Source organism: Schistocerca serialis, chromosome 8, assembly GCF_023864345.2.
Source record: "Schistocerca serialis cubense isolate TAMUIC-IGC-003099 chromosome 8, iqSchSeri2.2, whole genome shotgun sequence".
Classification (NCBI taxonomy): domain Eukaryota; kingdom Metazoa; phylum Arthropoda; class Insecta; order Orthoptera; family Acrididae; genus Schistocerca; species Schistocerca serialis.
The window spans coordinates 149283299-149296855 of NC_064645.1; the positions used below are offsets into that span (position 1 = coordinate 149283299).

The 13557-nt window shown below is 44.0% G+C and overlaps 1 protein-coding gene across 1 annotated transcript in view; it reads right to left on the reverse strand.

The window, feature by feature from the left end:
• Positions 1-13557, reverse strand: part of LOC126416692 (uncharacterized) — a 469710-nt gene that overhangs the window by 325684 nt on the left and 130469 nt on the right. The window lies entirely within an intron of this gene.

Here is a 13557-nt window from a genome sequence, read left to right on the forward strand (position 1 = left end):
CGACCATCATGATGCTGTAAACAGAACCTGGATTCATCCGAAAAAATGACGTTTTGCCATTCGTGCACCCAGGTTCGTCGTTGAATACACCATCGCCGGCGCACCTGTATGTGCTGCAGCGTCAAGGGTAACAGCAGCCATGGTCTCCAAGCTGATAGTCCATGCTGCTGAAAACGTCGTCGAATTCGTGTAGATGGTTGCTCTCTTGCAAACGTCCCCATCGATTGACTCAGGGATCGAGACGTGGCTGCACGATTCGTTACAGCCATGCGGATAAGATGCCTGTCATCTCGACTGCTAGTGATACGAGGCCGTTGAGATCCAGCACGGCGTTCCGTATTCCCTCCTGAACCCACCGATTCCATATTCCGCTAACAGTCATTGGATCTCGACCAACGCGAGCAGCAATGTCGCGATACGATAAACCGTAATCGCGATAGGCTACAATCCGACCTTTATCAAAGTTGGAAATGCGATGGTACGCATTTTTCCTCCTTACACGAGGTATCACAACAACGTTTCACCAGGCAACGCCGGTCAACTGCTGTTTGTGTATGAGAAATCGGTAGGAAACTTTTTTCATGTCAGCACGTTGTAGGTGTCGCCACCTTCGCCAGCCTTGTGTAAATGCTCTGAAAAGCTAATCATTTGCAAATCTCAGCATCTTCTTCCTGTCGTTTAAATTTCGCGTCTGTAGCAAGTCATCTTCGTGGTGTAGCAATTTTAGTAGCCAGTAGTGTGTTTATGAAGAAATTCATTAGCGAATGTTAGTAGTGCGACATCACATATAAAGTATCTAGCTCCTTGAAGAAGTACCTATATACCATCTATGGGTTGCTTTTATGCAAGCAGTACTTCCTTTCTAAGTGATGAGCTACACCAGAAAATTATTGCATAAGATATTATTGACTGGAAATATGCAAAGTATAGCCAGCCGGAGTGGCCGAGCGGTTCTAGGCGCTACGGTCTGGAACCGCTCGACCGCTACGGTTGCAGGTTCGAATCCTGCCTCGGGCGTGGATTTGTGTGATGTCCTTAGGTTAGTTAGGTTTAAGTAGTTCTAAGTTCTAGGGGACTGATGACCTCCGATGTTAAGTCTCATAGTGCATCATGAGGTTAATTCCTTCATTTACAAGATTAGAAATTACACGAAAAGCAAAAGTAGATGAACTTAAATATTTTGAGAAGTCAGTAACACGCTTCTTCTAGTTGAAGTTTTCATCAGTCTCCATAAACAAAAATGACGGATATTCTACCTCATTTACTGACTCCTGCTACTGACTGTGCTACATCAACTGTTTGTTGTACAGAACGGAATGAAGTGTGATTTTCTAATTTTAGAGGGAGTCCATTTTCTGAGAACCATTTGGTATTTCCTTGTAAATATCATAAAATCACTTCTGTTGGTTTTTAGCTTACGCAGTTTATTATAACCTAGTACCGTCTGTCAGAGTAACAGTTGTACTTGTTGAATGTTAAGCAGAAGTCATTTATATGCATGAGGAATTAGGAGTGGACGCAAAAGTGAATCCTGTGTGACTCACCAATAATTAAAATTTTCTACCTCTCCAACATTGTTTGAATAGTTCTGCAGAACATTTTGTATTCTGTTTGTTAAGTATGAATCAAACCAGCTGTACAGAAAACCATCGATTTCATAAAACTTGGGTTCTTCTCTGAAAGTAACATGATCTGCACAATAAAACAACTTAGAAATATCACAAAGGGTATTGTAATATTAGGTGAGTGAATGTAAAAATAGTATTCTCAATCGAGCAACCCTTCTGGGAACCGTTTTTGATATGCTAATAAACTTCATTGTAAGACTAGTCTTGAGTATACTTTCGAATGTTTTCGAAAAAGATGCCAATAATGAAATTTCTTGTCACCTTTCTTATGAAGAGATTTAACAATTACATATTTTAATGTCTGGGAAAATTTGCTATGGCTGTGATGCAACACACAAATTATTTCACTAAGGTCATCACTTAAGTTAGAACCAATTTTTAAAATTTTGTTTGAAATTACATCAAAATCGTATGAGCTTTTGTTTTTTGATGTTTTTTGTACTTCCAGTAATTTAGATGATGGATGCTGGTGCTACTTGTAGTTGGTCAAAGTTCTGTAAAATGTCATTTTAATACACCTACTTGCTTCTTCACTGAACCATTAAATCCTATGTTTGCTGTTATGTTTGAGAAGTGGTTGTTAAGAATACCTCCAATTTGTGAATTATCAGTCACAGTATTTTCATTTAGTTTAATTATTATGGCAAGAGTAGTTTGTAAACACTGAATATAAATTTATGCGTTTCGAAGTACGTTATGAACGTATTTGTCTGGAGAGTAGCGTAATATGGAACAAAAATGTAGAGAATAAAAAAAGCATAGACAAGGAAGAACATGCATTTCTCGGGTGTAGCACTACTGAAAAACGTTTATGATTAGATCGGTAGATCAGATAATTAACGAAGAGATAATAACTCTAATCGGGGAAAAAATGAATTTGTGGCACAAAATGACTATGGATGGTTGACCTGGATGGAACTGTTGGAGGGGGAAGAGAGGGGGGGTGAGATAAAAATTACAAGGATTGACTACAGTAACCAGTAACCAGCTTCTAGAGAGATAAATTGACTTTCGCAGGACACACTAGCACGTGGAAAGTTTCATCAAACAAGTCGCCGAAGGTCAGAGAAACAATAGTAATGTGCAGCGTTACATTCTGTCACCGATGTCTTAGTTCATATCCCAGTACTCTTTCTTTTGTGGCAGCGTTCGTAGCGACAAACAATTCGCTGTAGAAACGGCTTACGAAGTCACCGCCACACTTTTAATAGCGGGCCGACCGGTCCGCTGGAACAGTGAACAGAAAGATGAAAACCCAAACACTCTGATTAAATAAAAGTCGGTACTTATCTTTATTAACGAAGATACAGAAACACTGTAGTGAACTTCGTGTCTACAGAAATCTGTCTAGTTCGAGTCGGAGCGGCTAGGTCAGCGTCGGTTGACGACAAACAACAACTCTGCTGTGATGAACACACAACTGACTAGCAAGTACACAATTCGGTGGCGAGTATACAACTGAGCGGCGAATACAGAACTGTCCTAGCGCTCGCGACTCCAGCGCTTAAGAAACCAGAAGCCAGCGGTGGCGCGCGCAGACTTGCGGCGATTTCCTGTCTCGCTGGCGCTGCTTATGCGGACGGCGTCCGGACTTTGATGCTGCCAACCTTTTGGCAGCGGGCTCGGGTGGCATTACTGGCTAGGATATAACACTCCTCCCCCCCAAATCGCCGCACCGTCGTTGAATAATGACGTGGTGAGCGTCGACGGCGGGGGAGGGGTCTGGCCGCAGGCGTAGCAGAAGAGACCGGGGCGGAGACTGTTGTCGGTGGTAGTCCCCGGTCCGCACCCCAGCATTGGCTGCGCGGGGCCTCGGGAAACACCGACTGAAAACCGAGGTCAGGGTGCACGCCTGTGACCACGGGCGCAGCTTCTGGTACTGGACGCGACGGGGCGTCGGGACCCACGAAGAGAGGCAGCATCTCCTGACGCTGCGTCGACGGCTGCTGAGTGGGCGCCGGACAAGGCGCTGCGGTGTCAGACGCCTTGGGGGTGCCCAAGGAAAGCGGCTGCAGGACAGGCTGCACGGCCACCGCTTGGGAAGGCGGCCCGGCTGAGGGGTCGACGTCCATCAGCTCCGAAGGCGGTGGCGACTGAAGAGGGACCGCAGGCGCCGGAGCGACCACCTGGGGCGCACCCGGAAGAAGCTGCGCGGGAGGCATCAACGGGACGGGCTGTCGGCGTGGTAGCGGCGACGGCTGCTGCAGCTGCCCTGGGGGCGGCAGCGAAGTCGGAAGGCGCGGCTGGAACCCGCCGCGGACCAAATCGGTGGACAAAGAACGAGCGGCAGAATCCGGGCGGCCAGCGTGGCGCAACTGGTTCTGATGCCTCCTGTGCACCCCAGTAGCACCTTTAACAGTATAAAAACCGCGACCCCGGACACTTATCACGGTACCACGTTCCCAACGACGGCGACCGTGATAAACTCTGAAAAAAACGGCGTCGTTGCGCTGAAAACGCGTGCGATGCTCAGAAGCGGCGGGTCGATCCGGGGGGTGCAACAACCGTAGTAGGGTGCGATGACGACGGCCGTGGAGAAGCTCCGCAGGCGAAGGGCCGTCGCGTGGCGTGGTCCGGTACGACGACAGGAACGTGATGAGGGCCTGCTGACGAGAGTGCGTAGCACGAAGGCGGTCCATATGATCCTTGAATGTGCGTACAAAACGTTCCGCTGCACCATTCGATTGAGGGTGGAACGGCGGAGTAAGAACATGGCGAATGCCATTGGCAGAACAAAAACTTTCAAATTCAGCAGAGGTAAATTGTGGACCATTGTCAGACACTAAAACTTCTGGAAGACCCTCAATACAAAAAATTGAAGTCAACGCCTGTATAGTTTGTGCAGACGTTGTAGACTGCATGGGCACAACAAACGGAAAATTACTAAATGCATCTATCACGATGAGCCAACGAGAATTCCAATATGGACCAGCGAAATCAATATGTACTCGCTGCCAGGGACCGGCAGGGCGTGCCCACTCAAAATAGCGTTGAGGCGGAGCAGCTTGGTGTTCGGCACACGTCGAACAATCTGTAGACATCTGCGTAATCTGCTTATCAATGCCGATCCATGTACAATGACGGCGGGCAAGCTGCTTGGTGCGGACCACTCCCCAATGACCTTGATGCAACAAGTCGAGGACCTTGGATTGGAGCACTTGGGGAACCACTACCCGAAGCTGGTCATTCTCGGTGCGTAACAGCAAAACTCCGTGCGAAACAGACAACAGATGACGTTGCGGATAATAGCGACGAACCACAGGATCCGATATGTCCTTTGCCTTGGACGGCCAACCACGTTGAACAAAACGTAATAGTAAACTCAGATGAGGATCCGTAGCTGTCTCACGTGCCACCTGACGATAATCAATCGGAAAATCCCGGAGGAATTGATGCTCATCGGCGTCAATCTGATGGCAAGAGTCGTCAGAGGAATCGAAGACATCATCCGCAGCAATCGGCAATCTAGAAAGCGCGTCAGCGTTTGCATGCTGAGCTGTAGGGCGATACAGTATCTCATACTGGTATTGTGATAACAAAAGAGCCGAACGTTGTAGTCTCTGAGCTGTCCGCTGAGGAACTGGTTTAGACGGATGAAACAGTGACGTCAGGGGCTTGTGATCTGTTACTAAATAGAATGGTCTACCATAGAGGTAGTGATGGAATTTTGTGACACCGAACACAATAGCCAACGCTTCCTTGTCCAATTGGCTATAATTACACTGAGCTTTGTTTAGCAATTTAGATGCGAACGGAATAGGACGTTCGGTGTTACCGACTCGGTGAGACAACACAGCACCGAGGCCGAAAGAAGAGGCATCACAAGCTAACACCAGAGGCTTGTTAGGGTCGTAATGGACCAGACAACGATCATTCAATAAAGCCTCTTTAAGCTGCTGAAAGGCTGGTTGGCAATCAGCTGACCACACAAACGGAACATTCTTACGGCGGAGACGATGCAACGGTGCAGCAATCTGTGATGCATTAGGTATAAACCTAATATAATATGTCAATTTGCCAAGAACTGCTTGCAATTCACGCAGATTGCGAGGGGCGGGCAAATCACGAATAGCTGCTAAATGTGACTGGGAGGGATGAATGCCTTGAGCATTAATAACATGTCCCAGATACTCCATCTCCGTAAGGAAAAATGAACATTTATCGATGTTGCAACGTAGGCCTGCCTGAGACAACACTAAACAAACACTCCAAATTACGGAAATGTTCAGCAGGCGTCCGACCGGACACAATATCGTCTAAATAGTTGCAACACGATGGCACATTAGCCAGAAGTTGTGACAAAAAACGCTGAAAAACAGCTGGAGCTGACGCACAACCAAAAGGCAAACGCAGAAAACGGAACAACCCCAACGACGTGTTTATGACAAAATACTGTTGTGATTGCTCGTCGAGGGGCAATTGCAAATATGCCTCACGGAGATCAATTTTGGAAAAGAAACGAGCTTCCCCTAACTTATCCATCAGCTCGTCCGGTCTAGGCAAAGGAAAAGAATCAATGACAGTCTGAGGATTAACTGTCGACTTAAAATCAGCACACAAACGTAACTTGCCAGACGTTTTCTTTATAATAACTAAGGGAGAAGCCCACTGGCTCGTTGAAACGGGTTGAATAACACCGTTGTTTTGCCAACGACGAAGTTCATCTTCTACAGGTGCCCGGAGGGCGTGAGGCACTGGACGAGCACGAAAAAATCGAGGCTGAGCATTATCTTTTAACGTAATATGAGCGGCAAAGTTCGCAGCACAACCTAGTTCGTCTTTAAATATGTCACTGTATTGTTTACACAAAGCGGTTATGCTGTCTTGAGGAACAACAACAGAATTAATTTGCAACACATTGTCTTGGATAGACAGGCCAAACAAGTCAAAACAGTCTAATCCGAAAATGTTTACACTGTCTGTAGCGCGGAGCACTGTGAATGAAACTGTTTTTGTATTGCCACGGAATGTGGCTGGCACGCTACATACACCTAACACAGGAATTTGTTCTCCACTATAAGTAGCCAAAGAATGTTTTGCCGCTGAAAGTTTAGGGCGGCCGATAGCCGCATACGTAGCACTATTTATGAGGGTCACAGACGCACCAGTGTCTAATTGAAAATTGAAGGTCTTATCCTGGATGCGTAGCTTCACAAATAGTTTATTACACTGTCTCTGGATCGGTGCAGTGGAGGCGGAAGACACAAAATCAGCGCGTTTAGCGCGTGTTCGCTGCTTACGACAACTTGTGGGTTGGGCGGGTGGAACAACAACTCCCGCTTCACTTGCAGTCTGTACATTACTTTTTACAGCGTTTGAATTACGCTTGGCTCGCATAGCAGAGGGCTGAGTGGGTGGCTTATTGCGAACAAGTTTATTACCCACACGAACCGTGGTAGAGTCTTTAAACGCGACCTTCTGGGAGGGCTGGCTTTGAAGAACATGAATATCCATGGGCTGGGCAGCACTAGAATCGTTCTTGCGTTTACGCAAACAAACAGTCTGGATGTGTCCTTTCCTTTGACAAAAGTGACAAACCGCGTTTCTTAACGGGCAACGTTCACGAGGATGAGCAAGAACACACTTAGGGCAATACTTAACTCTATCATTTTGCACCCGCGGCTGACGAATGTGTTTAACATGACGCGGCCTGCTAGTGTTTACAGTCTGACTCTGCCGGTGGGGCCGCGGGCGTGACATAACTTGCTTAGCACAGCAATTTGAGAAATACATGGCTGATCTAACTCACACTCAGCATAGTCAAAAGTATCTTGGGCTTCAATGATGTTCATCACAGTCTCTAATGACGGGTCAGGCAACTTTAAGATAGCAGCACGAATACGAGAATCTGCAATGTTTTGAGTAACAGCGTCTCGTAACATGACATCACTGTAGGAAGCTCCACACACACAATTAAATCGGCACTGACGGGTGAGGCCCCGTAAATCTGTTAGCCACTGTTTATTAGATTGATGTGGCAGTTTCTTTAATCTGAAGAACTTGAATCTGGCTGCTGCCACATGAACTCGCGACTCGAAATACTCAGCAAGCTTGTTAACAACAACGTCATAGTCTAAAGCTTCTGGCCTGGATTCCGGGAACAACTTACAAAGTAGTCGATAGACTTCCACGCCTGCAGTGGAAATTAAATAAAGCTGCCGCTCAGTACCTGTGATTTTGTAGACTGTCATGTGCGCCTACAACTGCGCGAAATATTCTCGCCTTCTTCTCTTGATGCATCAAAAGCACGGAAAGGTGGTGCTGCCTGAGCTTGTTCCTTTTGTGTTGGAGGATTAGCCGCTTGTTTGGCGATTGCTTCCACCAGACTTTGTATTTGCTGACTCTGTAACAAGATCAACTGTTGTAATTCGGCAGACATAGTGAACACAAATTAAACCAGCCCCCAAAATTTTATCGCGATAATTAGTATAACCAGAAACAAGTTGAACCAGCCCTGCACACGAGTTCGGAAGTCCTCGTCGCCAGTTTTGTAGCGGCGTTCGTAGCGACAAACAATTCGCTGTAGAAACGGCTTACGAAGTCACCGCCACACTTTTAATAGCGGGCCGACCGGTCCGCTGGAACAGTGAACAGAAAGATGAAAACCCAAACACTCTGATTAAATAAAAGTCGGTACTTATCTTTATTAACGAAGATACAGAAACACAGTAGTGAACTCCGTGTCTACAGAAATCTGTCTAGTTCGAGTCGGAGCGGCTAGGTCAGCGTCGGCTGACGACAAACAACAACTCTGCTGCGATGAACACACAACTGACTAGCAAGTACACAATTCGGTGGCGAGTATACAACTGAGCGGCGAATACAGAACTGTCCTAGCGCTCGCGACTCCAGCGCTTAAGAAACCAGAAGCCAGCGGTGGCGCGCGCAGACTTGCGGCGATTTCCTGTCTCGCTGGCGCTGCTTATGCGGACGGCGTCCGGACTTTGATGCTGCCAGCCTTTTGGCAGCGGGCTCGGGTGGCATTACTGGCTAGGATATAACACTTTCCATACATCTTTTCATCTGTTAATATATTGGCTGCTGCATTCGATACTGCTTACGTCTGCTGAATTTTCTTCAGTAACAACACCCAAGTGAATTCACTAAGAAAGATTTAAGGCCCCGTCCAGGGATCCTCGTTTAGGTTTCTCTAAACGGGAAATTGTCTCTTTAGAGAAGTTACAAGGCATTCCTTGTAAATATTACCCCACGATCAGTAACAGTCTCGTCCTGGATCGGACACTAAAGTCTGAACTTCCTATTCTACAACGACAGACTTTTCGAAGATCGTCGAACATTTTAATGGATTAAGTAGATCTTCATGTTTGTGTCTACTGCGAAATATTAGGTTATATTACGTGACGGTCCACTAGCCACTTGTCAACTATTCGCCGGCCGGTGTGGCCGTGCGGTTCTAGGCGCTCAGTCCGGAACCGCGCGACTGCTACGGACGCAGGTTCGAATCCTGCCTCGGGCATGGATTTGTGTGATGTCCTTAGGTTGGTTAGGTTTAAGTAGTTCTAAGTTCTAGGGGACTGATGACCACAGATATTAAGTCCCATAGTGCTCAGAGCCGTTTGAACCATTTTTGTCAACTATTCAAGGCAGGTTTTGAAATCCACCGAAGAATTAGTATGTGAACGATAGCAGAGACGATGTGTCGTTTTGTTTGGCAGTAGTGACTGAGCGAGAGGTTAACGTTTCGTCCATAAGTCTCCGACCGCCTCGATGTAAGGGAAAACTCAATTGTGCTTTCCTGGTCGATTCATTGCGCTTCCTGTCTAGTAGTCAGCTGATACGTTGAAACACGTATGTAACATAGCAGCGATGGCGAGGCATTGTAGCATCTGTGACCAGAGAGTTTGCGCTTGACCGCGCGAGTGTTGCGAGCGGTTCTCAGTCTGTCGTCAGTCGTTGCGAGTCTGTAGCTCTGTGTAGTCGTGCAGTGCAGTACGCTAGTAGTCGTCATGCAGAGCGGTCGGTCAGTAGTAGCAGCCTAGTGCGGTTGTGTGATGTAGGCGGTCGGCAACACTGGTCAAGATGCTGAATGAGGTACACTGTTAATTAATATAATCATTAGGCAATGTAAAACTTATTTATTGTAATCAATCTCTAACAAGTCCCCCAATAATAATTTTTATTTCAAAAGCATTTTTCAAAAATTTTATTTTTTATTGAACTAAAGATTTCGTTGCACTTCCCATTTCATTCCACTTCTTTTGAAGAAAAATTTCAGTAAATTCACAGAAAAAAGGAATATTATTATTTGCAATGCAGTTCCTCCAAGCCGTGCGCAGAAATAAGAGCAGAAATTTGACATCCAGTTATTCTGAGGTAAGACTTTAATTATGATTGTTTTACACAGGGCCAAAGACCGATGTTTCGGTTTAATTGAATTTTCTTGTCACTGAATAGACTTTAATTTTTTGCTGAAGAATTTATATTTGAGTCAGATTGCGAATTTCACATGTTTGTTCCCATTGTCAGTACATTTCATTGTGGGCAGGTTACGCATAGAGCAATGACCATTAGCATTCTTAAATAATATTGTCATTCATATAAAATTACTGTGGGGAGGTTACACTCGGCTCCCATTTCTATTAAGTATTGTCTTTCTTTTTTCTTATAAAATTATGGTGGGGAGGTTACACTTGGCGACACCCAGTCCAGGATCGTATTTCGTTGAGAGTCTTTTGAGCAACAGTCAGATATCTGCTCTTATTTGCTTAGATATAATCAGGATTTAGCGCAACGCTTTTACTAATCTTGTGACTTTCCTTCTACAGGTCAACGGCAATTTGTTGCTTTGTTGTATTTGTGTGTTGCTTTTGCATATGTGCTTAATTGTTTTGTGAATAATTTTGACTATTGTTAAAATGCCGCGAAAGACTGTGAATAGTGTATCGCGAGGTATTATGAATGAAATTACCGACGCAAACAACTTTACCGATAGGACATGTGACACGCAGTGTAATGATGACAATCCTGCGTTCACTAACAATCAGTGCATTCCAACCACTAGTGATGACTTTTACCCTGATAATGAACAAACGAACTCAATTGTCTCGTCTGTTAACTTGACGACAATTGATGACGCAGAACGCTCTATAGTAATGAGCGCTGCCGAGCTTAACACACCCGATTTAGAAAATCTAAGTAATGTACAGACAAATTTGTCTAATGAAAATGAACAGGATACACAAGGTACGACAGATTTATTTAATTCCGAAACAATGACTGATAGTATACATTTGACTGACAAACCTTTTTGTAAATCTCAAAATGACCAAATGGTTACAGAAAGTGAAACAATTCCAGATCCACTGTTGAACAGCACAGAGAATAGAAATGCTGACCTTGAGTCGAATCCAATTATGGCTTTGTTGCTACAAATGAGTAAACAACAGAGTGAAGATTTCAAACAACTTAGTGAACAGGTCAAACAACAGAACGAGAAACAAGACAACCTTAGTGAGCAGAATAAACAGTTAAATGAAAAACTTGACAATAATAACGAAAATCTCAAACAACTTAGTGAACAGGTCAGACAACAGAATGAAAAATTGGATGACAATTCCAAACAGCTTAGTGAACAAATTAGAGCCGTTGCCGCGCAGTGCCATGACACTAAGGAACAGTTGCGCGTGGAAAATGAGGCTTGTTCACGAAAAAATAGCGAAGAAATTAAGTCTGTTGCGCAAGAATTAAGGGAAATGCAGACAGCCGCAACAGAAACACTCAGAGACGAAATTAGCGAAGTCGCTAAACAATGCTCTGAAAAAGCTACACAATTACGGGACGAGTTTAAAGCAATGACGGTAGAACTTTCGCGCTAAGTGGACGCAAAGATGGACGCGAAATTCGAACAGCAGAACACTCAGATAAACGAGCGCTTTAATCAGCACATACAAAACAGTGATACGCGTTTCCGCAGATTTATTCAAGATCAAAACAAAGTAAAACGACAAGTCATGGAAACAATCACTGCACAAAGACAAGAGGACAAACGTAAAATATTCGCGAAAGCGAAGACGTATGTAGACAATAATATTACTACAGTGTCCGACAAAATTAATACCATAGAACAATTGAACGCGGAATTACGAGATGAAATTTCTGATCTTAAATCAAAAACAGATACACACACAGTAAATATTCAAACAGTGACAGACAGATTCGAACAATTAGAATTAACACAGGATTGCGATGTCATCAAAGCTGATGTTAAAAAACTGAGCGAAACTACGCGTAAGTTGCAAAAACAGATTAATGCGTCCGATTCTAAAACCGATGATCAGGTTAAAATACTGACTGAAAAATATGATGAATTGGCCAGTCGTATTGATGTTATCGAAAATACTAATGACAATAAATCAGACGATACTGCACCTGTTTCATTTATCCAAACACCTGAATTTCAAAATTTACAGCAGACAATTAATGAGATCGATTCATCTAACAACACGTTACATAGGAAGTTATCAAATTTACAAGAAGTAACAGAGATGAAAAACATTTCAGTTAATAACATACAGAATCCGCCACTTTGCGAACATTTGTCTGACTCACGCAGCGTGTATAATGTGAGCAATTTACAGCAACTACGCGACTTAAAATCTGAAAAGCGATGCAACTTGAAATCCGAAATGACACAGACAAACAGATTCACACACAAACCCGAACGTGTTTTCAAATTCAATGACGAGAATGTAGATTACGAGCAAATTTTATCCGCCAGAAAATGTAAGGAATTTAATAATGACAGCGTACAGGCACACGCTTTGCACTGTATACGACAATTTATCTTTGTACATTCATCGCTATTACCTGTAATGCAGAAACTAGCTTTGAACCAGATGTGACAATTTATTTTTGTATTTTCAACAGCATTGCCTGTAATGAAGAAACAACAATTAGCATGCAGACAGCAATTTATTTCTGAATTTGTACCGCCATTGCCTATAACACAAAAGCTGAAATTTATTTGCAATGCGTAATTGACCTCAGGGGATTCATTACGCTTTAATGAATATGTGCCGTAGCGAGCATAGGGCCCCGAGCTGTAGTAGTGCTGTTTCATCTTTAGTTTTCTGCACTGCTGCCTTCTCTTCTACTATCCTTTATATCTATCAAAACTGCTCTTTAACTATTGCTCTATCTAGAATTAAGAATATGTAATGAAAACCGGATATGAGAAATATTTTACCGAATGTGACAATTTTCAGTAGGCACTCCCGTAACGACAACTACCGCCGTAACTTTATTAACAGATAAAATTTTAATCATCAGTATGTGTAAAATTAGCAGTAACAGCGAATGCATTTTGGTAACAATAGATGTTTTTCACTACAATAGCATGAAAGTCAGCCGGTTAGCATACCTAACCAACAATGGAATGCACAAGGTCAACCAGGCTTTAATGTTCCGCCGCGTGCGCATATAGCCCAAGATCCAACAAATAGTAACGCGCGGCAACAAAGAAATAACTACGTACAGACAACACACTATTTCAACTCGCATCGCAATGCGCCGTATAGAAATTACTATCATGACAGACGTAAAAAGGATGAGCACAATTTTCAGCGTACATTTAATAACAGTCGATCTTATGAGCAGCAACAGCATCAGCAACAACAAATAATCATGAATGGAACAGACAATAGGTGTCATCCATAGCGTAATACGTCAGTAAGAAATAACAGAACAGTTCATATAGTGGATATGCGTCAGCATCCTCACGTAAATAACAGGACGTACGATAGAATTTAACCAGATACAGCACAGATTGCATATTACAGTAACGCAAACATTACTTTTGACACGCAGAATTTTGCTCACGAGAATGTTATTTGAAACATGCTCTGTTGAATGCACCACTTTTATCGCACCCAGATCTTAACAGAAATTTTTCCATTGCCACCGACAGTTC